This window comes from Plecotus auritus (assembly GCF_963455305.1).
Source record: "Plecotus auritus genome assembly, chromosome: X".
Taxonomy (NCBI): Eukaryota; Metazoa; Chordata; class Mammalia; order Chiroptera; family Vespertilionidae; genus Plecotus; species Plecotus auritus.
In genome coordinates, this window is record NC_137784.1 from 73,676,203 (window position 1) to 73,700,027 (window position 23,825).

At 39.7% G+C, this 23,825-nt stretch overlaps 1 pseudogene across 1 annotated transcript in view; it reads right to left on the reverse strand.

The window, feature by feature from the left end:
* The window catches only part of LOC308240165 (ATP synthase subunit O, mitochondrial-like), an 89,233-nt pseudogene that overhangs the window by 22,862 nt on the left and 42,546 nt on the right, over window positions 1–23,825 (reverse strand). The window contains exon 4 of the transcript in view: window positions 17,999–18,173. The product of the transcript in view is annotated as an ATP synthase subunit O, mitochondrial-like (transcript). The remainder of the gene's footprint in view (window positions 1–17,998; window positions 18,174–23,825) is intronic.

Genomic DNA, 23,825 nt, shown 5'->3' on the forward strand with positions numbered 1-23,825 from the left:
GAGACATATGAAAATCTGCTCAAAGTCACTAATTATCTGAGAGATGCAAATCAAAACGACAATGTGGTACGATCTCACACCTGTCAGAATGGCAATCATTAACAAATCAACAAACCACAAGTGTTGACGAGGATGCAGAGAAAAAGGAACTCTTTTGCACTGCTGGTGGGAATGCAGACTGGTGCAGCCACTGTGGAGAACAGTATGGAGTTTCCTCAAAAAACTAAAAATGGAACTCCCATTTGACCCAGTAATCCCACTTCTAGGAATATATCCCAAGAAACTAGAAACACCAATCAGAAAGGATATATGCACCCCTATGTTCATAGTAGCATAATTCACCATAGCTAAGATTTGGAAACAGCCCAAATGCCCATCAGCAGATGAGTGGATTAGAAAACTATGGTATATCTACACAATGGAATACTATGCTGCTATAAAAAAGAAGGAATTCTTACCATTTGCAGAAGCATGGATGGACCTGGAGAGCATTATATTAAGGGAAATAAGCCAGGCAATGAAAGAAAAATACCACATTATCTCATTCATTTATAAAAAATAAAGAACATTATAATCTGATGAACAAAAAGATAGATACAGAGGCAGTAAAGCATCAAACAGACTGTCAAATTACAGCAGGAAGGCTGGGGAGTTTTGGGGAGGGGGGGAGAAGAGATCAACCAAAGGACTTGTATGCATGCATATAAGCACCACCAATGGACACAAGACACTGGGGGGGGGGGATGAGGGCATGTGACAGGGGATAGGGGAGGCTGGCGAATGGGGAAAAGGTCAATGGGGGAAAATAAGGAGATATATGTAATACTTTAAACAATAACATAAAATTAATAATAAAAATGTGAAGAAAAAATATTTTCAAGAAGAAATTTGAAGTAATTAATCTATTCATAGAATACTGTACTGGTCAGAATCTGATTTTATACTCAGGGCCAGGATTCATCTCAATAATTGTACATTCCAAGTTCTCCTGGATCATTTTTCCAATGGGACTTTTTTTTTTTTTTTTTAACCAATTGCAGTGTAGCAGTTAAGAGCACAAATATTAGGGTTGGGATGTTGGGTCCAAATCACAGGCTCAACACTTACTGTCTATGACTTTGAGAAAGTTGCCTAAGGTCTCTGTACCTCAGTTCCTGTATTTGTAAGTTGCCAGCACTATTTGGCTTCCACTAGAATGAAGGCCCCTCAAGGAATCTTTGTTTTGTTCACTGTTTCCCAAATGCGTTAAATAGTGCCTGTTGCAGTGTGGGAGATTGTTTGCTAAATGAAGAGAACCTAACTCTTGAGGTTATTATGAGGATGACATGAATGAATACATGGAGAGTGGTAGAGCCTGGCACACAGTAAACCCTCAATAAATGTTAAGCTACATCAAAATCATACTCTCAAACTTGAATGCGAATGAGCAGGATTTCTGCTCAGTTTGGAAGGAAGTTATAAAAATCATGGCTTTACAAGGAAGTGGCAGGACTCCCAGAGATGTGAGGTGGGGCTGTGAGTGTGCAAGCCTCAGCAAGTAGGGTCCACTGCAGGCTGCCTATCACCTGTCTTCCTCTCTTCCTCCCTTTATCCTTTCCTTCAAAGAGAAATCAGTATCTTTTAAAAATAGAGAACAAGAGATTTGGAAGATGGCGACTGGCAGGAAGGTAGGGAGGGAGAGAGTGTGAGAGAGTGAGGGAACCATAGAGGAGAGTGTAGACGTGTGTGGTGTGTGTGTGCATGAGCTAGGGACAGTTAGATTCTGCAGGTCCTCCAAGGGGCTGCCAAACCGGGCAGTCTTAGGTGGCGGAGCCCGTGCACAAAGTGGACACTTCTGGGCAGCCAGTGCGTGCACAGAGACCACGCCATCTTGAGAAACAAAGCTGCTTGAGACTAGGATCCTGGCCTCACCACCACCCAGTCGTATCTCAGATGCAAACCAGGACCCTGTAGCCACTGGGGACAGAGAACTGCAACCACAGCTTCAAACCCACAGACACCAAGAATCCAGATTTCTAGGCCGCAAGTTTTTTTTTAATTTCTTTATTGATTAAGGTATCACATATTTGTCCTCATCCCCCCATTCCCATCCCAAACCCCTCCCCATGCATGCCCCCACCCCCCTGTTGTCCATGACCACTGGTTAGGCTTATATGCATGCATACAAGTCTTTTGGTTGATCTCTCCCCCTTACCCCCACCCTCCCCTACCTTCCCTCTGAGGTTTGACAGTCTGATTGATGCTTCCCTGTCTCCCGGTCTGTTTTTGTTCATCAGTTTATGTTGTTCATTATTTCCCCTAGATGAGCGAGATCATGTGATACTAGAAATACACTTATAAGAACCGAAAATGAGACAAGCAATAATGGTTATGCTGAGAGGCAAATGAATCAGTCTGTAGTGAGTTTCTTTCTGGGCCAACAGTTCTTTTGAGTCCCAATTTCAATGTCAAACAGTTCCTTATGTGTACATGTCAGCAATGAAATTTCAGTTCTGGATGGTGAACAAATGGTGGTAATGCATGTCCGACCCTCTCTGGTTTGATCCTGGGCAACCTTTAGTGACGCACAGCTGCTGACTGCTAGTATGGCAAGGCGTTGTCAGCGTCTTCCATCTCTGGACTGCTTCTCTTCTGTCTTCATGGCTGGAGCAGTCCTGTCAATTCCTCTCTGTTGCAGGAATCCACATGGTCTTGGAGGTGTTTTCTGAAAATATACAAACATATTCTCGACCAAAAGTTAATAAAGGAATCGTTTCTATAAATTTGACTTGGGATCCTTTTTCATTTTTTGCCCAAACAATTTTCCTTTGGCTTGTTTTGACACCATGTGTGTTTTTCATGGGTGTCTTGCTATTAGCATTACAAATGAAAGTTAATTTTCTAAAGTAAAAATTTTCTAGATGTAATTTACTTATAGGATATTTTTCCTCACATGATATTCTTCTACTATCCCCCCTTTTTGATTTAAATATTAGGAGGCTTTTGGAAATTTTATAATGTAGTCCCAAGGCAGGTGTTGATAGCTTTTAAATTTTAATTTTTTGCACTGAAATATGACTGCTTTAGGTTCATTACATGTTATGCAATTTTACCGTGAGATGAACTACCAATAAAAATTTTAGTTAACACTTTAGGAACAGCTTTTTGTCCAGTACCATTAATTTTTCTAGAATATTTGCTTATTTCAATTAGCCAATTTAAATTAGTCTGAGAACTTGACTACTATTTTACTGTCAAATTTAATACTCTCACAACAATCTTATTTTACCCTGTAAATATTAGTGGAAAGGATTATTTGCCTTCTTGAGTAGGCCCTGAGCATTCCTGGTGCTAGGCTGGATTTAGATATCAAAAACCCACTTCCCCACACCATGGGTACAAGACAACTCAAACAAGTCTTGTTGCAGTAAGAGGGAAGCTGCTGTCGGCCAAGTCTCTGTCTGTTACCTGGGTCCCGATTTGAGCTGGGCATGGGAAGCGAAGCAGCCATGGGGGTAGGAGACCTTCCTCGGAAGGGGTGAGGGTTCAGGACCCTGCAAAGTTGGGCGGGTGAGGGTCTGTGCCCCACCTCTGTTGACCCTCAAGTTCTCTCCTGATGGCCCCTCTGTGACTGTGCCTGTCTTAGGTTGTTCCTTCCCTAAGGAATCTTACCTGTCTTTGGCTAACTAGCCATCCTCTGGGGCCAAGCAGGGTGATGTGAGGTTCAGTTCTGTCTCCTTGGTAGCCTATGCCCCTGTGGCCTCCACACCCAGCACCAGCCTTGGGATCCCCTCGCCTGCTGGCGGGGCCCCGGCACTGATCACATATCTTGGGGAACCCAGGTTTCTTCTCCAGGGAGGGCCCAGCTCACCCATCTGGGCAAGAGACAGATCCATGGTACCAGCCACCACGAGGCTTCAACCTCAGCATGAACAGAAAGCTCAGGCAACAGATGTGGGCAATTGGATTGTGAGAAGAGGGTCCCTCTTGGCCAAAAGGGCAAGAGGGGCCAATATAGAATGGTCAGGTGCCTTCCCAGGGGGCCCTCTACACAGTGGAAGGGATTAAATCCTTTCGTGTCCTTTTAAAATTACTGCTAGACATTCAAGGAATTAGTTTGTAAGTTTGTTTGGGATAATTGTACATTATGCTGTTGTAATTCTAAAATATCAAGAGATGTGTTACCTTTGTCTCCAAGCACCAAAAAGATGATTTTTTATTGATTCCCAAGAGTGCGAGGTACTATTATAGGTAATGGGGGTAATACAAATCTAGGAAAAAATATAATTACATTGTAGAATAATATCATGTAAGGATATTCTTTGCTCTAGGCCATGGCAATTCCATTTCAAACTGGCTGTCAATTTCTTTTTGTATAGACAAGGTCTTAGTTACATTTTCTGCACCTCTCCCAGGAGCAAGTAGTGATAGTCCCTTCCTTTGGTGTCCACGCAAGCCAGAAACCTACAAAGGAGCAGTGGTTTGATTTTGTGTCATACAAAAGGGAGGCTGGGTGGCAAGCCCTGTGTAATTATACTTCCTTTCCCCACTCATAGTCCTCCTGGTTGACCAAGGTGTTTGGTATTATTGGTGACTACATTAGGGGGGGGATCAGCCCATGTAAGGGCTCTTACCCACGAAGGGTCAGGAACATAAGTCCAAAATACTTCCCCATTTTTCCCAGGTAATATTACTGTATAGCTGATGACTGCTAGCATGGCAAGAAAGACGTTCTCAGGCGTTCTTGGGGTTCTGGTTACCTCACAATTTCTTTTCTATTTTTTTTATTATTTTTCTATATTATTATTTTCATACATATGTGTCCTTATTCCCCCATTAACCCCCACTCCCACTCATGCTGCACCCCCCTGTTGTCTGTGTCCATTGATTAGGCTCATATGCATGCACAAAAGTCCCTTGGTTGATCTCTCCCCCTTACTCCCACCAACCCCCTCCTTCCCTGAGGTTTGAGGTTCTGATCGACGTTTCTCAGTCTCTGGATCTGTTCTTGTTCATCATTCTATGCCGTTCATTATAATCCACAAATGAGTGAGATCATGTGATATTTATCTTTCTCTGCCTGGCTTATTTCACTTAGCATAATGCTCTCCATCTCCATCCATGTTGTTGCAAATGGTAGGAACTCCTTCTTTTTTACCGCAGTGTAGTATTCCATTGTGTGGATATACCACAGTTTTTTAATCCACTCATCTGCTGATGGGCATTTAGGCTGTTTCCAATCTTAGCTATGGTGAATTGTGCTGCTATGAACATAGGGGTGCATATATCCTTTCTGATTGGTGTTTCTAGTTTCTTGGGATATATTCCTAGAAGTGGGATCACTGGGTCAAATGGGAGTTCCATTTTTAGTTTGTTGAGGAAACTCCATACTGTTCTCCACAGTTGCTGCACCAGTCTGCATTCCTATCAGCAGTGCAAAAGAGTTCCTTTTTCTCCGCATCCTCGCCAACACTTATCGTTTGTTGATTTGTTAATGATAGCCATTCTGACAGGTGTAAGATGGTACCGCATTGTTGTTTTGATTTGCATCTCTCTGATGATTAGTGACTTTGAGCATGTTTTCATATGTCTCTTGGACTTCCTTCTGTCCTTCGAAAAGTGTCTATTTAGATCAGTTGCCCATTTTTTGATTGGTTTGTTTATCTGCCTTTTGTTAAGTTGTATGAGTTCTCTGTAAATGTTGGAGATTAAACCCTTATCGTTGATATCATTGGTAAATATGTTCTCCCATGCAGTGGGCTTTATTGTTGTTTTATTGATGGTTTCCTTTGCTGTGCAAAAGCTTTTTATTTTCATGTAGTCCCATTTGTTTATTTTCTCTTTAGTTTCCATTGCCCTAGGAGCTGAATTGGTAAAGATATTGCTTCGGCATATGTGTGCGATTTTTCTGCCTGTGGATTCCTCTAGTATGTTTATGGTTTTCCATCTTATGCTTAAGTCCTTTATCCATTTTGAGTTTATTTTTGTGTATGGAGAAAGTTGGTGGTCTAGTTTCATTTTTTTTGCATTATCTGTCCAATTTTCCCAACACCATTTATTGAAGAGACTGTCTTGACTCCATTGTATGTTCATGCCTCCTTTGTCAAATATTAATTGGGCATCGTGGTTTGGGTCGATTTCTGGGTTCTCTATTCCTTTCCATTGATCTATATATCTGTTCTTGTGCCAGTACCAGGCTGTTTTAAGAACAGTGGCTTTGTAATACAGCTTGGTATTGAAATCCCCCGTACTTTGTTCTTCTTTCTCAGGATTGCTGCAGCTATTCATGGTCTTTCTTTATTCCAGATGAATTTTTTGAAGGTTCATTCTAGGTCTGTGAAATATCCTGCCACAGATTTCTGTGAGTCAAAGAGCCTATCCCCTTCCCTGCAGGCTCGTGGATAGTGCCATAGAAACTGATAGACCCGCCCCTCGCTCAGGCCTCAGGGCCCATACAGGAATTTGAGCTTGGGAGCCTGCACAGGGACTGCAGCGCTGCTACGGGAATTTGAATCTGCGCAAGCACAGAGACTGGAATTTGCTCCCTGCAACAGAATCGGGTGACAAAACCCGAAGCCCACGCATGGCGCCAGTGCCACCTGACTTCGATTCTGGGCAAGCACACACGGAAGTCTGTTTTCTGCAGTGCAGGCACTCCACAGTGCTACTGTGCAACCCAGTCCTTCATGGTGACTAGCACCCAGATTCTCCCGGCAAGAGGCAGCACTGAGCACCACTGACTTCACTCTGTTTCTTATCGTGTGCGCCTGGGATCCCTGACTCACAGCGCATTCACACTAAGAGCTAGTGACTCCAATTCTTGGTGCATGCGTACATGGGGACCCTGATTCTCAGCAAGAAGCCGCATGAGGCAACAGAGACTCTGATACTCAATTCTTGGTGCAGACACAAAGGAACTCTGACTCCTGGCAAGTGCTAGGGGACTCATTTTTGGCACACGCCAACAGCGCAGTGCAGGCGGCATCCATGATTCTAGGTGCGCATACGAGACCACACTGAACACTGGTAACACTGACCCTGGGTGAGCCTGGTTCCCACCAACCCACAGCAGCCACACGTCCTAGTGTCGGAGCACTTCAGTGACACTCAGGTGGTGCGAAGCTCCCACGGCACATGGCCCAGGTCCACGCAACTTGATGTTTGAACCTTGTGGTGATACTCAGAATGGGGAAACGACACAATCCCCAGAGGAAAGAAAATGAGGAGTCGCCAAGAATGGAAATTAGTGAAATTGAAGCATGCAACATGACCAAAAAAGAATTCAGAATAATGGTTGTGGAATTCATACATCGGATGGATGAGAAAATCAACAACCTACGCAAGAATCAGGAAGAAATGAAAAGTGATATAGCTACAATCAAAAACACCATGGAAAGTTTCAACAGTAGACTAGAAGAAGCAGAGGACCAAATTAGTGAGTTAGAAGATCAGGTACAGAAACAAGCCCAATCTGAATAGCAACTGGAGAAAAAAAAAATGAAAAGCAGGAGGAAAGCCTAAGGGAGCTTTGGGACCGCATGAAAGGAAGTAACATACATATAATATGGCTGCCAGAAGGACAAGAAGAGCACAAGGATTAGAAAATCTATTTGGATAAATAATGACAGAAAACTTCCTAGATATGGGGAAGAAAAAAGTTACACAAGTACAGAGAGTCCCAAGCAGGATCAATCCCAAAAGACCCACACCAAGACACGTCATAATTTCAATGGCAAATATTAATGACAAAGAGAATCTTAAAGGTGGCAAGAGAGAGACAGAGGGCTTCCTACAAAGGATCCCCCATCAGATTATCAAATGAGTTCTCAACAGAAACACATCAAGCTAGAAGGGAATGGAAGGAGGTATACAAAGTGTTGCAAAGCAAAGGACTGAATCCAAGAATACTCTATCCAGCAAGACTATCAATCAAAATTGAAGGGGAAATCAGGAGCTTTGCGGACATAAAAAGGCTAAGGGAGTTTATCACCACCAAACCAGCAATGCAAGAAATGCTAAAGGGAATACTGTAAAAAGAAGAAATAAAAAGGTAAGAAGGAACACAGACACAAAAATAGATATGACTAGAAACAAGTACCTTTCAGTAATAACTTTTAACATAAATGGACTAAATGTTCCAATCACAAACATCGAGTGGCTGAATGGATAAAAAAACACGACCCATATATGCTGTCTACAAGAGACTCACCTCAGAACAAGGGACTCACACAGATAGAAAGTGAAGGGATGGAAAAATATCTTTCAGGCAAATGGAAATGAAAAAAAAGCCAGGGTAGCAATACTTATATCCTACAAAATAGACCTCAAAATGAAGGCCATAACAAGAGATAAGAAAGGCCACTTCATAATACTAAAGGGATCGATACAACAACAGGATATAACCCTGATGAACATGTATGCACCCAATGCAGGAGCACCCAAATACATAACAAAACTCCTGGAAGATATCAAGGGAGAGATCAACAATAATACAATCATAGTAGGGGACTTTAATGTACCACTGACATCACTGGATAAATCCTCTAGACAAAAAATCAGCAAAGACACAGCAATCCTAAATGACTCACTAGATCAGATGGACTTAACTAACATCTTCAGAACATTGCATCCCAAAGCCATGAATATGCGTTCTTCTCAAGTGCACATGGGACATTTTCAAAAATAGACCCCATATTGGGTCACAAGCAAAGTCTCCCAAAATTCAAGAAGATTGAAATCATACCAAGCATCTTCTCAGACCACAATGCCATAAAATTAGAAATAAACTACAATAAAAACAATGCAAAAATCTCAAACACTTGGAAGCTGAATAGCATGCTATTAAATAATGACTGGGTTACCAATGAGATCAAAGAAGAAATTAAAAGCATGCTGGAAACTCATGACAACAAAAACACAACAATCCAAAATCTATGGGACACAATGAAAGCAGTCCTGAGAGGGAAGTTCATAGCTCTACCGGCCTACCTCAAAAAGCAAGAAAAAATGGTAGTAAATCATTTAACTCTACAACTCAAAGAATTAGAAAGAGAGCAACAAGAAAAGCCCAGAGTGAGCAGAAGGAAGGAGATAATAAAGATCAGAGCAGAAATGAATGACATAGAGACCAAAAAAACAATACAAAAGATCAACAAAACCAAGAGCTGGTTCTTTGAAAGGATAAACAAGATTGATGAACCCCTAGCCAGGCTCACCAAGAAGCAAAGTGAGAGGACCCAAATAAACAAAATCAGAAATGAGAGAGGCGAAATAACAACAGACCCCACCGAAATACAAAGGATTGTTTAAAAATACTATGAACAACTCTACTCCAACAAACTAGACAACCTGGAGGAAATGGACATATTCCTAGAAAAATACAACCTTCCAAAACTCAATCAGGAAGATTCTAAAAATTTCAATATGCTGATAACTATGGATGAAATTGAAGCAGTCATCAAAAAGCTCCCAGCAAACAAAAACCCTGGGCCAGATGGCTTCACAGGGGAGTTTTACCAAACATTCAAGGAAGAACTAAAACCTATCCTCCTTAGACTATTCCAAAAATTCAAGAGGAAGGAACACTTCCAAGCTCCTTCTATGAAGCCAGCATCACCCTAATACCAAAACCAGATAAAGACAACACAATGAAAGAGAATTACAGGCCAATATCCCTCATGAACATTGATGCCAAAATCCTCAACAAAATTCTAGCAAATCGGATCCAGCAGTACATCAGAAAGATCATACACCATGACCAAGTAAGATTTATCCCGGGGATGCAAGAATGGTACAATATCCGCAAATCAATAAATGTGATACATCACATAAACAAATTGAGAGACAAAAATCACATAATCATTTAAATTGATGCAGAAAAAGCATTTGACAAAATCCAACACCCTTTCTTGATAAAAACTCTCAGCAAGGTGGGAATAGAAGGATCATACCTCAACATAATAAAAGCTATATATGATAAACCCACAGCTAACATCATACTCAATGGGCAAAAACTAAAACCATTTCCCCTAAGAACAGGAACAAGACAGGGATGCCCACTCTCACCACTCCTGTTCAACATAGTACTGGATGTACTAGCCATTGCAATCACACAAGAAGAAGAAATAAAAGGCATCCAAATTGGAAAAGAAGAAGTAAAACTGTCCTTATTCACAGATGACATGATATTGTACATAGAAAACCCTAAAGACTCCATCAAAAAACTAATAGACTTAATAAATGAATTGGGCAATTTAGCAGGATACAAAATTAATGCCAAGAAATTTATGGCATTTCTATACAACAATACTGAACTTATAGAAAGAGAGACTAAAAAAGCAATCCCATTTACCATCGCACCAAAAAAATTAAGATACCTAGGAATAAAATTAACTAAGGAGGTAAAACACCTATATGTGAAAAACTACACGACACTGAAAAAAGAGATAGAGGAAGACATAAACAGAGGGTAGAACATACCGTGTTCATGGATTGGGAGAATCAACATCATCAAAATGTCCATACTACCCAAAGCAATCTATAGATTCAATGCAATCCCCATTAAAATACCAACAGCATATTTCACAGACCTACAACGAACTTTCCAAAAATTCATCTGGAATAAAAAAAGACCCCGAATAGCCGCAGCAATCCTGAGAAAGAAGAACAAAGTAGGGGGGATCTCAATACCAGATATCAAGCTGTATCACAGAGCCACTGTCCTCAAAACAGCCTGGTACTGGCACAAGAACAGACATATAGATCAATGGAATAGAATAGAGAACTCAGAAATCGACCCAAACCACTATGCCCAATTAATATTTGACAAAGGAGGCATGAACATACAATGGAGTCAAGACAGTCTCTTCAATAAATGGTGTTGGGAAAATTGGACAGATAATGCAAAAAAATGAAACTAGACCACCAACTTACACCATACACAAAAATAAACTCAAAATGGATACAGGACTTAAACATAAGACAGGAAACCATAAAAATACTGGAGGAATCCACAGGCAGCAAAATCTCAGACATATGCCGAAGGAACTTCTTCACCGATACTGCTCCTAGGGCAATGGAAACTAAAGAGAAAATAAACAAATGGGACTGCATCAAAATAGAAAGCTTTTGCACAGCAAAAGAAACCATCAACAAAACAAGAAAGCCCACTGCATGTGAGAACATATTTGCCAATGATATCAACGATAAGGGTTTAATCTCCAACATTTACAGGGAACTAATAGAACTTAACAAAAGGAAGATAAACAATCCAATAAAAAATGGGCAAAGGACCTAAATTGACACTTTTTGAAGGAGGACAGAAGGAAGGCCAAGAGACATATGAAAACCTGCTCAAAGTCACTAATTATCTGAGAGATGCAAATCAAAACAACAATGCGGTACCATCTCACACCTGTCAGAATGGCTATCATCAACAAATCAACAAATGACAAGTATTGGCGAGGATGAGGAGAAAAAGGAACTCTTTTGCACTGCTGATAGGAATGCAGACTGGTGCAGCCACTGTGGAGAACATTATGGAGTTTCCTCAACAAACTAAAAATGGAACTCCCATTTGACCCAGTGATCCCACTTCTAGGAATATATCCCAAGAAACTAGAAACACCAATCAGAAAGGATATATGCACCCCTATGTTCATAGCAGCACAATTCACCATAGCTAAGATTTGGAAACAGCCTAGGTGCCCGTCAGCAGATGAGTGGATTAAAAAACTGTGGTATATCTACACAGTGGAATACTATGCTGCAGTAAAAAAGAAGGAATTCTTACCATTTGCAACAGCATAGATGGAACTGGAGAGCATTATGCTAAGTGAAATAGCCAGTCAGAGAAAGTAAAATACCCCATGATCTCACTCATTTGTGGAATATAATGAACAACATAATCTGATGAACAGGGACAGATTCAGAGACAGAGAAGCATCAATCAGACTGCCAATCCTCAGAGGTAAGATAGGGGAGGGTGGGGGAAAGGAGGAAAGATCAACCAAAGACTTGTATGCATGCATATAAGCCTAACTAATGGACACGAACACCAGGGTGGTGAGGGCATGAGGGGGGGGGGGTGGAGGTTAATGGAGGGGTGAGGACACATATGTAATACCTTAATCAATAAAGAAATAAAAAAATAAAAAAATAAAAACTAAAAAAATTAAAATAATAAAAATAAAAATAGAGAACAATATAGGTGCATTGTGAAATATTAAAAAGATAAAGAAGCCAAAACCGGTTTGGCTCAGTGGATAGAGCGTCGGCCTGCAGACTGAAGGGTCCCAGGTTCGATTCCGGTCAAGGGCATGTAACTTGGTTGCGGGCACATCCCCAGTAGGGGGTGTGCAAGAGGCAGCTGATCGATGTTTCTCTCTCATCGATGTTTCTGACTATCTATCCTCTCCCTTTCCTCTCTGTAAAAAATCAATAAAATATATTAAAAAAAAAAAAAAAAAAAAAAAAAGAAAAAAAAAAAAAAAAAAAAAAAAAAGATAAAGAAGCCGAAACCGGTTTGGCTCAGTGGATAGAGCGTCGGCCTGCGGATTGAAGGGTCCCGGGTTCGATTCCGGTCAAGGGCATGTACCTTGGTTGCAGGCACATCCCCAGTGGGAGGTGTGCAGGAGGCAGCTGATTGTTGTTTCTCTCTCATCAATGTTGCTAGCTCTCTATCCCTCTCCCTTCCTCTCTGTAAAATATCAATAAAATGTATTTTAAAAATAAATAAATAAAAAATAAAAAGATAAAGAATATGTCATCTATAATCAACCTCTAGCATTTTGTGTATTTTAACCAGACTATTGTATATAATTATGTACACACACACCCACACACACATAAATATATATGTGTGCATATACCTATACGTACACGCATATATAGGACACACCACACATATTTTAACTTAATGCTTAAGAATCTTTGTGTGTAACTGAATACAATTCTATAATATGTAATTTTTATAATTGAATTTGTTTTTATAGAATTGCATTAGTTAGCAATTCTTCATTAGTTAGGAGAATGAAGAGTGTAGATTTTAGCCTGAGTTCAAAGAGAGTGTCTGGAATGGGATAGAAACCCTATGAAACAATGTTTCAGAGAGTCTGATGTATCCCATGGTTACCACTGAGAGATTAAATTGGCTAAGAAATTTTTAAAATTTCTCATCCCTAGGTTTGGGGGGTTACTCTCCTTCATAAACTCCCCAAACGTGTGTTCTAATTTCCATCTAAGTGATAAATATTATTTATTGAAGAGTTATTGAGGCAGGCATGGTATTAGATGCTTTATGGGGTTTTATATAATCCTTTCAGCATCTCCTGAAGAGACCTATTATTATCTCTATTTTACAGAAGAGGAAATAGAAGCAGTCTGAGATGCACATGGCTTGCCCTTAAAAACCTGAGATAATTATAGTAGTTATTGCTTGGGGCTATAATAAGGTTTGAATGAGATCATGGATGTAACACACTATGTGTGTATCATGCCAGGGACATAGTAAATGCTCAGTAAATCTTATCAATGATAAGGAAGGGGATGAGCATAATTACAATGGTGATTATGGTGAAGAAGATGATGTTGGCTTGATGTAAGGGAAGGGTGATAGTGAAAAGGTAGGAGACCAGTGCATCCTCCCTGAGAGTCTACGGACTCTGGCCTGAAGCAAAGGATTAATTGGCTAGACATTGGATTCTCCTTTCCTTGTGGGTCACTAGTAGTATTTCTATCAGGAGAAATATCCTTATCAATGCCAAATACCGCAGGAGGAGGGAATTCTTATGCTTCTAACCTGCGTAATAACTTTGGCAAATGTCCCCCACCCCTTTCAATTGAAGGTCAAAACTGAACTTTCAAAACATTCTTAATTTTTTTCCAATATGCTAGTTTATATGACTAATTTTTTTCTTGCTCAATTTTAACAAGGTAGGGATTTGGGAATAGAGTTAATTAAAAGAAATACACATTTATTACCATATTGTAACACTCTAGGTACTACTTAATTAAAGACTAAAATTTTTTGAATTAGCATATGACACTTTGTATTTCCAGACAAAAGAGAATGTGCAGAGTTTAGAGGAAAGGTAAATGAACTTGAAGTTCAGAGATGTCCTTAGACAGAAAATGACCCAGAGAACTTGGGTAAGTTATTCAGCATCTCAGAGCTTCAATTTTCTAATTTTTCAAAATATAGTTTATAACAGCAATGTCACATCTTTGCATTTCTCTTTATGGTGTGCAAAGTAGCCATATGTATGTTCTCTTCTTTTGATCCTTAAAATGACCCTGAATGAGGTCGGGCAGGCATTATTATCTTCCTTTAAAAAATGAGAAAAGTGAGGTTTAGCAAGGTTAAGTGAATGTCCAAGGTCACAGAGCTAATAAGTGTTACACTGAGGACTCAAAACCCTGCTTTCTATTTTGCATACGATGTTTTCTTTACATTACACTTCCAAGTTCTCCCATAATAAGAATGGTGAATAAAAGACAGACCCGTGTTCTAAATTCAGTTTTCTCACACAAAAGCTGAGTGATATTGGACAGGACATATTGCTTCGCTAGACCTTCATTTCCTTGTCCATAAAATAAGGGGATTATTCATTTTTGCAGGGTTTCTGCAGAGTATGCTCCGTCACCACTTGCATGAACGAAGGAACCTAAGCAGAGATAGGTAAACTGCTTTGGTCAACATTGCACAGTAAGGGGTAGAGAGAAGCTGCTTTAGTCTCCAAGGATGATGTAACCTGCCTAGCAAGAGGTAAGTATCTACACAGTTCAAAAGAAGAAAGACAAGAATACACTATAAACATGCTGCAGAGCACAGTGAGATCTACTTCCTCACTACAATAACAGGCAAAGAGGAGGAATTCCCTATCATTCCACAGTTTACAATAATCCCCTTCCTAAGAAATCCTCTACAACAAGATGACAAGGATGACATACACCTTGGGGATATTAGTCTACAGAACAGTGGTTCTCACCAACATTTTCTTAAAAGCCACAAGCAAGTGTCTTAAAAGGGAGAATGTGTAGATAATTTTGTTGACTTACATAGACTGTGTGCTTTGTCCCCATACTTAGAGGTAGTGGTGATGCTACTGATAATGGAAATGATTGTTAATGAATAATCCATGCATGACATGGAATAGGCACCTACAAGGCACATTTTTTAAGGAGTTAACTTTGTCTTTAATTAGCATTTCATGTGAGCACACTCTGTGCATTCGCTGTGCCTAAGAAGCCACCCCCAGATGATATGCACACCCATTCTCTCTTGTTAATTCCTCCTCATTCTTCATAGTTCAGTTTAATAATCACTCTCCTCCAGGAAACCTCCACTGAGGTTTCATCTAGTTCTTCTCTTTCATAGAAATCTATTGTTTTAACCAGCACAACAACCATTCTGCTTTTGGGTTTTCTTGAGAACTTCCTTCTCCCCATGCATGCAGGCCTGATAGGACTATTAATCAAGGTGATCTCCTTTTACTTAAACAAGTAATGGAACTGTGACCTGCACGAGGTCACCCGACTCTCCCTCACAGAAATAGGTACCTCAAGCAACATTGCAGAGAAGGAAAATTGAGCCAATTCATTGAAGACCTTGTGTGTTTATCCTGGCTGCCTGGATGCCTGCAGTGGCTCTGCTTCCTGTCTCACCAGCCCCTGGTTTATCAGTCATTCCATCTTTACACTGAGTTACTTCACATCTTCCAAATACTTCTCATGTTTGCTTATGTTAACCCAAATAAATGTTGGTTGCTTGCTTCCAAAGAACCTAATCGTACCTCTCTGTTATGGGGTTTATGGTACATGCTCCTTTCCTTAATAACACTTATTTTACTTTGTAAGTATACATTCTGTTTGGTTATGTGGTTTATGTCTGCACCCTCACCAGGCTGTGAGCTCCAGGGAAGCAAAGAGTATATCCCCAACACTTAGAACAGTGTTTAGCACTTTCTAGTAATTTATTACATTTTCTTTTGATTTAATGAATGAATAATTGAATGAAATTTCAGGTTCGTATTGCTCTCTACTGCTTCTTAGAATGGTGACCCCCAACATAGCATGCTCTCCTTAATGTCTCTTATTTTCAGCCTCTCTTTTTCTCAATCCCTTGCTTTCTCTCACTCTCTAATTATCTCTTTTCTCTCTCTTTTCCCAATTTGCAACTACACCGATGTCTTCAGGATTGGATTTCTCCCTTGTCATAAAACCCTTCTCTGATGCTCTTACTTCCAGGAAAAAGCCTAAGGCCTTTCATGATCTTAAGCCTGATCACCTACGTTGTGTTGTGTTCTGTATTAACTCCACTTGTATTTTCAACTCTGGGCATGTTCCTGAATCCCCCATGCTCTCTCACATCTCTATCCTTTTGAACCAACTCTCATCTCTTCCTGCAATAACTTTTTAAAAAATTGATTCATAGAGATAGGAAAGGAGAGGGAGAGAAAAACATCGATGTGAGCACCATACATTGAAGAGCTGTCCTCCTGCACACCCCCTACCGGGGGTCGAGCCAGCAACTCAGGCCTGTGCCCCACCGGATTGGAACAGGCAACCTTTCCATGCAGGGGAGGATGCCCAACCAATTGATCCACACTCGCCAGGGCTTCCTTCAATGACTTTTATTTCCTCTTGTCCTTCAGTCCTTAGCACTATAGTTTCTTCCTCCATAAAGTTTCCCCCCATCACAAAGTCCACCTTCACCTAATCTTGGACTGGCCGAGATGACCTTGCTTTGTGTTTTCAAGCTCACTCTGCACAGCTTTATTCTTACATTTGTAAGTTATTTACTTTATTGTTTTGATCTGTTTATTTGTTCACTGACTCCCTCTAAAAAAATCCCTCAAGAGCAGAGATCATCCCTTTTATCTGTTATCTCCTCAGAACCCAGCATAACAAGTACTTTACAAATGTTCCTTTAAAAAATGACTAAATGTAAGATTGAATCATTCTACCAACTGAACTCCTCACTGAAGTTTTAGTATCACACTTATAATCTTCTCATAGTATTTATTGATTTCAATTTTTCATTATAGATATCTACATACATGTCTCATTTTCACTGTGTTTTTTTTTTAACTCCTTGGAAATGAAGTTTATATCTTCTTCATTTCTTTCTCTCTATATATTCTGCAGCACCTGTCATACTTCCTGGCCTATAATAGGTGCACAACAATTACTTGTTGACAAAAGTGAATGATGAATCAAGCCATGCTACAATGCTGATGCTTTAATATTATATAGTAAGTCCTCACTTGATGTCATTGATAGATTCTGTGACTTTAAGCAAAACGACACATAATGAAACCAATTTTAGGCTAAATGGTATAGGCTAAATTGATATAAACAATGGTATCTCATCAATGTTACAAATGCAACAAAGTTGAATGAAATGACATTGTTTGAGGACCTGCTGTATTAAAATGAGCAGATGAAATATTCACATGTCACAAAAGACTTAAGACGACAGTGATTTATTTTTAAAGGGAATGGATTGCAAACATGAGATTTCAGATTGGTTAAAATAGAAAGAGAGGATGGGAAGCCTTTCATGATAGTCCTTAAATTTTATCACATGGCAACTATCATTTCACCCTAAATAAGTCCAGTAACTTTGAAATGAGATAGTTACCTGAAATATTGTTATACAGTGATACCCAGACTGCCTCCACCACCACCAAACTTGCCCACGCTTACCTTGTTGTTCATGGGACCAAGTCCTTTTGGGTGCATCTGAATCCATACACTAACAGTTATAGGATTGGAATCCTCATGTCCGTGAGGAGCCATATTTTAGTTAGGATCTGGTTTGGGTTTAGCAACAGACATTGAAACAGTTTCTGGTCTTTCAGTCTTTAAAGATAAATGTGCTTTTGCCTATAATAGCAGGCAAATCATGCTCAATCTTTTCTATTTCTCTTTTTTAACCAAGTACCTGTGTTAACAGACCCCTCATGGGTTTACATCCACCACAGTCAATTCAGGTTGGTTTGACCAGTGTGAGACTCACCTGAAGCAACGTGGTGTGCAACCACCGAGCGATGACATGCAGAATGGAGTCTTGCTATACCCTTCCTCTCAGTAAGTTCTTGATGCAGATTCAAAATTGGTAAGTGCTCTTCACTCTCAAGCACAGAATGCAAATCACTCTGCACAGTAAGCCACTGGCTGGATTCTTCTTCAAACTATTTAAAATGATTCCAAACAATACTTAGTGCAGTCTGTACCTGAGGAGCAGAAGCTACAGTATATATTTAATTCCCTTCCAAGTAAACAAACCTTGCTGATGGAGATTAAGAAACTGTTCTAATTCCCATTTTGCTTGTTGCCAATCTTGGGAGGGTTCTTCGGCCATTCACCTGAGCTCTGGTGCATCAAGTCGGAAGAAGCAGAAAAGTGTAACTCTCAGGCTTGTTCCATGACGGGAGGCAAATCTTGTAGACAGGGGAGAAAATCGTCTGATCCCATCAGTGTGTTGTCTAATATTGATTCACCAAGTTTTAAAGCTATGTCATCAATAGAAAAGTTTGGACTACGCCTCTCTATGGCGTGATCGATGACAGGGATCCACTCATCATTGCAGAGGCATCACTCTCTCTGAAGATTGCTACTATAGCAGGAACACCAGTGACTCCCCAGTTACCAGGTAAGTGGGTCTGAAACTTAAGTTTAATCAGTCAGTCTCATAAAGCTTGCTGATGAATAAAGTGGCCAGATTGCCAATGTAGGCATGTTGGTGTTACTAGTAACTACTGGATAGCTGTTATCTCCCTACTCTCTCTTCCCTTTTTATTGATTCAGCAAGTAGTTTCTTCTAGAACTACTTTTGCAGTTTCAATCATGGAATTATTTATCATGAGTTTTTTCTTTCTTCCACCAAATTAATTTTTTATCAATACATCATTGAATGGAGAGTTGTCATTGGTCCAATTAATACAAACATAACACATAGATGAAGCTAAGTTGGTTTTACCAGTAGAAGGAGGGCCAAAACTTTGGCAGTTAGTTGAGCTGCTCATATATATAACACCATCACTGTGTCATGAAAACAACTTGATAAAGTACACACACAGCTTATGAACTTTTTGAGCATCACCTTCTTCACCAGTCATGAGCAGTTCCACTAGTGAGTATGTTTGAAATCTGATATCTGCTGCCCCTTGTAATACTCTCTTAACAATGGTAGTTCCATTTGTTGTACACATGAGAGACAGGTATTCCTCTTGATTGGTACACAGCCAATCTTTTTATATAAACAACTGTAAGCCTACCCTTTCCCACCCACCCTGTATGTTGCAACTTGGAAAACATAGATACCAACTCATCAGAACAAAAGCCAGTCAGAACCCTGGGAAAGGGTCCTGTACTAGCACCTCTAATGCTCAAATTTGCCAGGCCTTACCCCTTTAGTTACAGAGCTCTAGGGAGGATGGGGCTTTGAAAGGGAGGTATAGGTCCTTCCTTGGCATGGTAACGGGGTGGCACTTGGGCAGTGCAGGGCAGTAGCCATTTAGGAACTGGTGTGAAGTATGTCATTATTTAAGCATCCTGTATGATGGAATATGTATACCGGCTGAATATAAACCCTGCCCTGTGACTTAACCTAAAAGAGGCAAAAGGAAGAAGCAGAAAGTGAAATGGCAGAAGAAAGCAGCCAGCATTCAGTAACAGAGTGAAGTCATCAGAAGATGATTAATCCCTAAATTATAAATGATCTTAACAACCTACAATGAATCAGACAGCGTTTTCTAGAACAAATGAATTTGATAGCTTTTTAGCTCTTAACTGGTAATTTCAGTTCTTTTTTCTTCCAGGGCAGGAAGTATCTCACAATGTTTAACATTTTTAATGTGTTTTTCTTTTAGTCTCATAATATCTTCAAAAAAAATCATGCTTTCATTTTACATTTTTAAATGCTATGTACCTTGTTTACACACCATAATACAACTCCTCATGCACCAAAATTGCTTTGGCAAATGACATTTGAGTGGTAACAGCCTTTTAGCAGAAATCCACATTTTTTTCATAATTCCCTACAATGCAACGATTGTACATCCTCTAAATAAGATACGTGCCACCACAGGCAAGGTTAGATTGCCCTTATCTTATAGGGCTGAGCAGAGTTTCCATTTTTTGAATTGTATCAGATAAGCACTCTGTAAAGGCCCTACAACACTTCATTCAGTGGCAGTATTTCCCCAAATGTGTAACTACATGCAGTGCACAACAGGTTGAGAAAACAAAAATTGCATTTAAAAAATCTGTGGTTGAAATTCTATGTTCTTTGCAACTGATATCACCACCTGGAGGGTTCAAATAGGTAATAAACCTGTTTGAGCAAAAGCATAGCAAATACCTCTGTGTGGAGAAAAGAACTCTGCAAGGGAGCCCAGAGGGCTTCAGGCAATTCTCATGTAGCAAAATCCCACTTAAAACAAACCTTCCCTTCCTCTTGGGATCTCCTGTAATCCTGGGATTAGATAGATCAGTACTGGCAGTGGTTGCTCTTTGCTCAGAGAATTTGCTCAGGTTGTATGGAGCTCATTCTTTTTTCCTTCAAATTTCAAAATCAAGTATCGAGAGCATTTTGCTTATTAATGAATTTCTCAAGGTGGTCTCTGATCCATGATTTGACTTTGTATTCTCTAGAGGCAAACTTGAACCCCAAAGGCTTTAATCTCATCAGTTCAGGATGAACAAGGTAAATTTTGCCTCTAGTCTCTCATCCACAAAACTGTGAGTTTCTTTGAGACAGAGGCATGCCCTATTTTTGCTTTGAATCCATACTGTCAGTCATGGTGGCCACTCTGATAAATAAATATTGAATAGATATTTGCAACATGAATGAATAAATGGCCTGAAGTGTTAAGGAAAATGGCTGGTATGTGAGAGCTCACTTGCTTTATTTGTTACTGTATGGAATTCGTTTATATTTTGTAATCTATGTAATCAATTACTTATAAACTTCTGGGAAAATATTACATGTTGATTTCAATCTGTAAAAACATAGATATCACTTTATATTTTTCAAATGCCACATTTCTTTAAAAGTTCTTTTTATGGAAAAGATGAGACAACTAAGAACACTCTTGCCCAGCCAGTTTGGCTCAATAGTTGAGTGTTGACCTATGAACCGGGAGGTCGAGGTTCAATCCCTGGTCAGTGTACAGGCCTAGGCTGTAGGCTCAATCCCCAGTGTGGGACATGCAGGAGGCAGCCGATCAATGATTCTCTCTCATCATTGATGTTTCCATCTCTCTCCCTCTCCCTTCCTCTCTGAAATCAATAAAAAAATATATATTTTTTAAAAAGAACACTCTTATGTTTTTGTAATTGAAAATTTAAAGAAAAAATATGCTATTTTCCCAAAATGATTTGTGATGTCTGAATCTCCTTGCTCTCCCAACTGCCAAAACCTTGGTTTATTGACCTGTTACAGGGTCTATCAATGTTAATTTTACTTACTAGTACACTAGGTAACCAGGAAATATTTTATTTTCATGTGTTAATGCTTATCTATTATGTGTGCATAATATAAAGAAGTATTAACTACTGCAATGGGAATTTCTCAAATACCTGATTTATATGTGTAGTACATTAAGCAGATATAAATGCTATGCATTTTTCATAAATTCAAAAGATTTCAGAGTCAGGAAGATTTGAATTACAAATGCTATTCTTTAGCTTCCTTCTTAAAACCTGCAAGAGACCTACAACATGTAACACTCATCCCATTCCTCTAAGATGAAGTAGGAGAAATATATTAAAAAGAGTCTCTGTTCTGCCTTCTACGATCATTACTTTGTTTTCCAGAAGTGTATCCCATGCTGGTAAGACAGATATGTCCCATTGATCTTAGAAATATGTTGTTCCATGGCTGCAATGTCTTTCTCTGAAATCATCTTCTGGTATTTTAAATTTATTACCAATTGGCCAGTGCAGTGTGGTTTTCAGTTGCTGAAAATTTAGAGTCCATTACAATACTGAGGTTTGGAGTAATTTCCTGGACTATATTTGGTGCCAAAGTCCCTACAAACTGATTTTTGTCACTCTTTTGGCTGCCTGTTCCAAAAGGGAAAAAAATCTGTCTTTTTGCTTGGGTGGATCTGATACAAGGAATACTAGCTAGAGATATCTTTTGTCAAGATTGTAATAATCTGTCTTGTAAGGGAGAAATTTGAGACCCAAACATTAAAACACACCTGAAAAAATCAACAACAGAAATCTGAGTTCACTCTGTTCTATTGCTTCATTTGCTCTTGGACCTTAAGGCAAGGTCACTGTTGCTGTTGTCATGGGAATGTGGGTCATGGGGAACAAAGCTCAAGCTCATTTTATAACAGGATAAGAAACAATTTTTCCCCTGGAAGCAAATTATTCATTTTTCTAACCACTCAAAACTGTTGACCTAGTCACTAGGTCATTACTCTGTTGACTAATGAGTTTGCCGACCACTGTCATATACTACCCTTTACCTCTTTGTACACAATATGCCACAATTGCCTAATCCTCACAGCTTCCAACTACTCGGTAACATTTAGTCTAGTCCAGTGGTCGGCAAACTCATTAATCAACAGAGCGGCAAACTGCGGCTCGCGAGCCGCATGTGGTTCGCGAGCCGCGGTTTGCCGACCACTGACCTAGTGGGTCTAGTTCCAAAGAAGACATCATCTTTAACAGATGAAAGCTCCAAAGACACTCCTTTCAAACAGAACAGTGTAGCAATCCATGGTCTGTTGAGAAGGTTAATTTTTCTTAATGACAGTTTCTTCCAAAATCTAGGATTAATCTGTAAAACAATAGTGTTCTTACTCTTGAGTTGTTTTACTACCATTTTGATCGAAATTGCATGAAGGTCAGAAGACACCTGGAAGAAAGTTTCACTCACTTACACTTGGCTATAGACCCTGACATTCTTGCTACAGTCAATTCAGTTTGGCTGAATCGGTTAAGTCTTAGTCCAAGGGTCCATTAGAACACGAGCTCTCTGAAAGTTAAAGGAATAGCTCTCTCCCTCACCCTGTTCTTCTAGGATTGGGCCTGTGGCTGACATGCTTTCTAAAGTGCTTGGGCAGGTAACCAACTCCAGCACTGTTCAATTTATCTGATAATGTCATGGGTCTACACATACATTTTAACACCCACTTGACTACTTTGGATGGATGGACTAGAACTATTTTCCTTGCACTAAGTTGGGTACTAAAATAAATAAGATCCTATATCTATGAAAATATGTACACACTCCTACATTTCTTGTATTCTGTATTTTATTATAGCAACACATCTGAAAAAATCAATTTATTCTTCACCTGCCTATCAAGAGCTGGATTAAGGATTTATAAGAATTGATGACAGCACTTGCAAAGCATGGAGCATTCCCTGACTCCTGCTCTCACTTCAGTTCTTTTTGAGCAAAGACAGAATACTGATTTCCATTTTTTTAGTACTGTCAAGGAAATGTACTTTTAAACGTTTTACTTTAAAATGTGAAAGTGATTGTCATTACTATACAAATGTATGTGGCACTACTGGCATAGTTCTGTTTTTAGCACATAATGCACACTCCTGATGTAGCAACTTAAATAGTTTATTTTTTAAGAGCTTTCCATTTTACCTTTAAGCTTGTGTTACATAAGCTTAATAGACTCCCTCAGCTTCCTGATGGAGAGAATCCACCAGGTGAATAGCAGTAAGCTCATGAGCTTTGAAGGGCTTAGTTTGCCAGACTGCAACTCCAGCTGGCTGTTTGGCGTTGCACTATTCTGTATGCACTGATTTTAATGCCTCAGAGCTCTGATAATATTTATTACAGGATGAAATGTCTTTTGCCCCTGTCC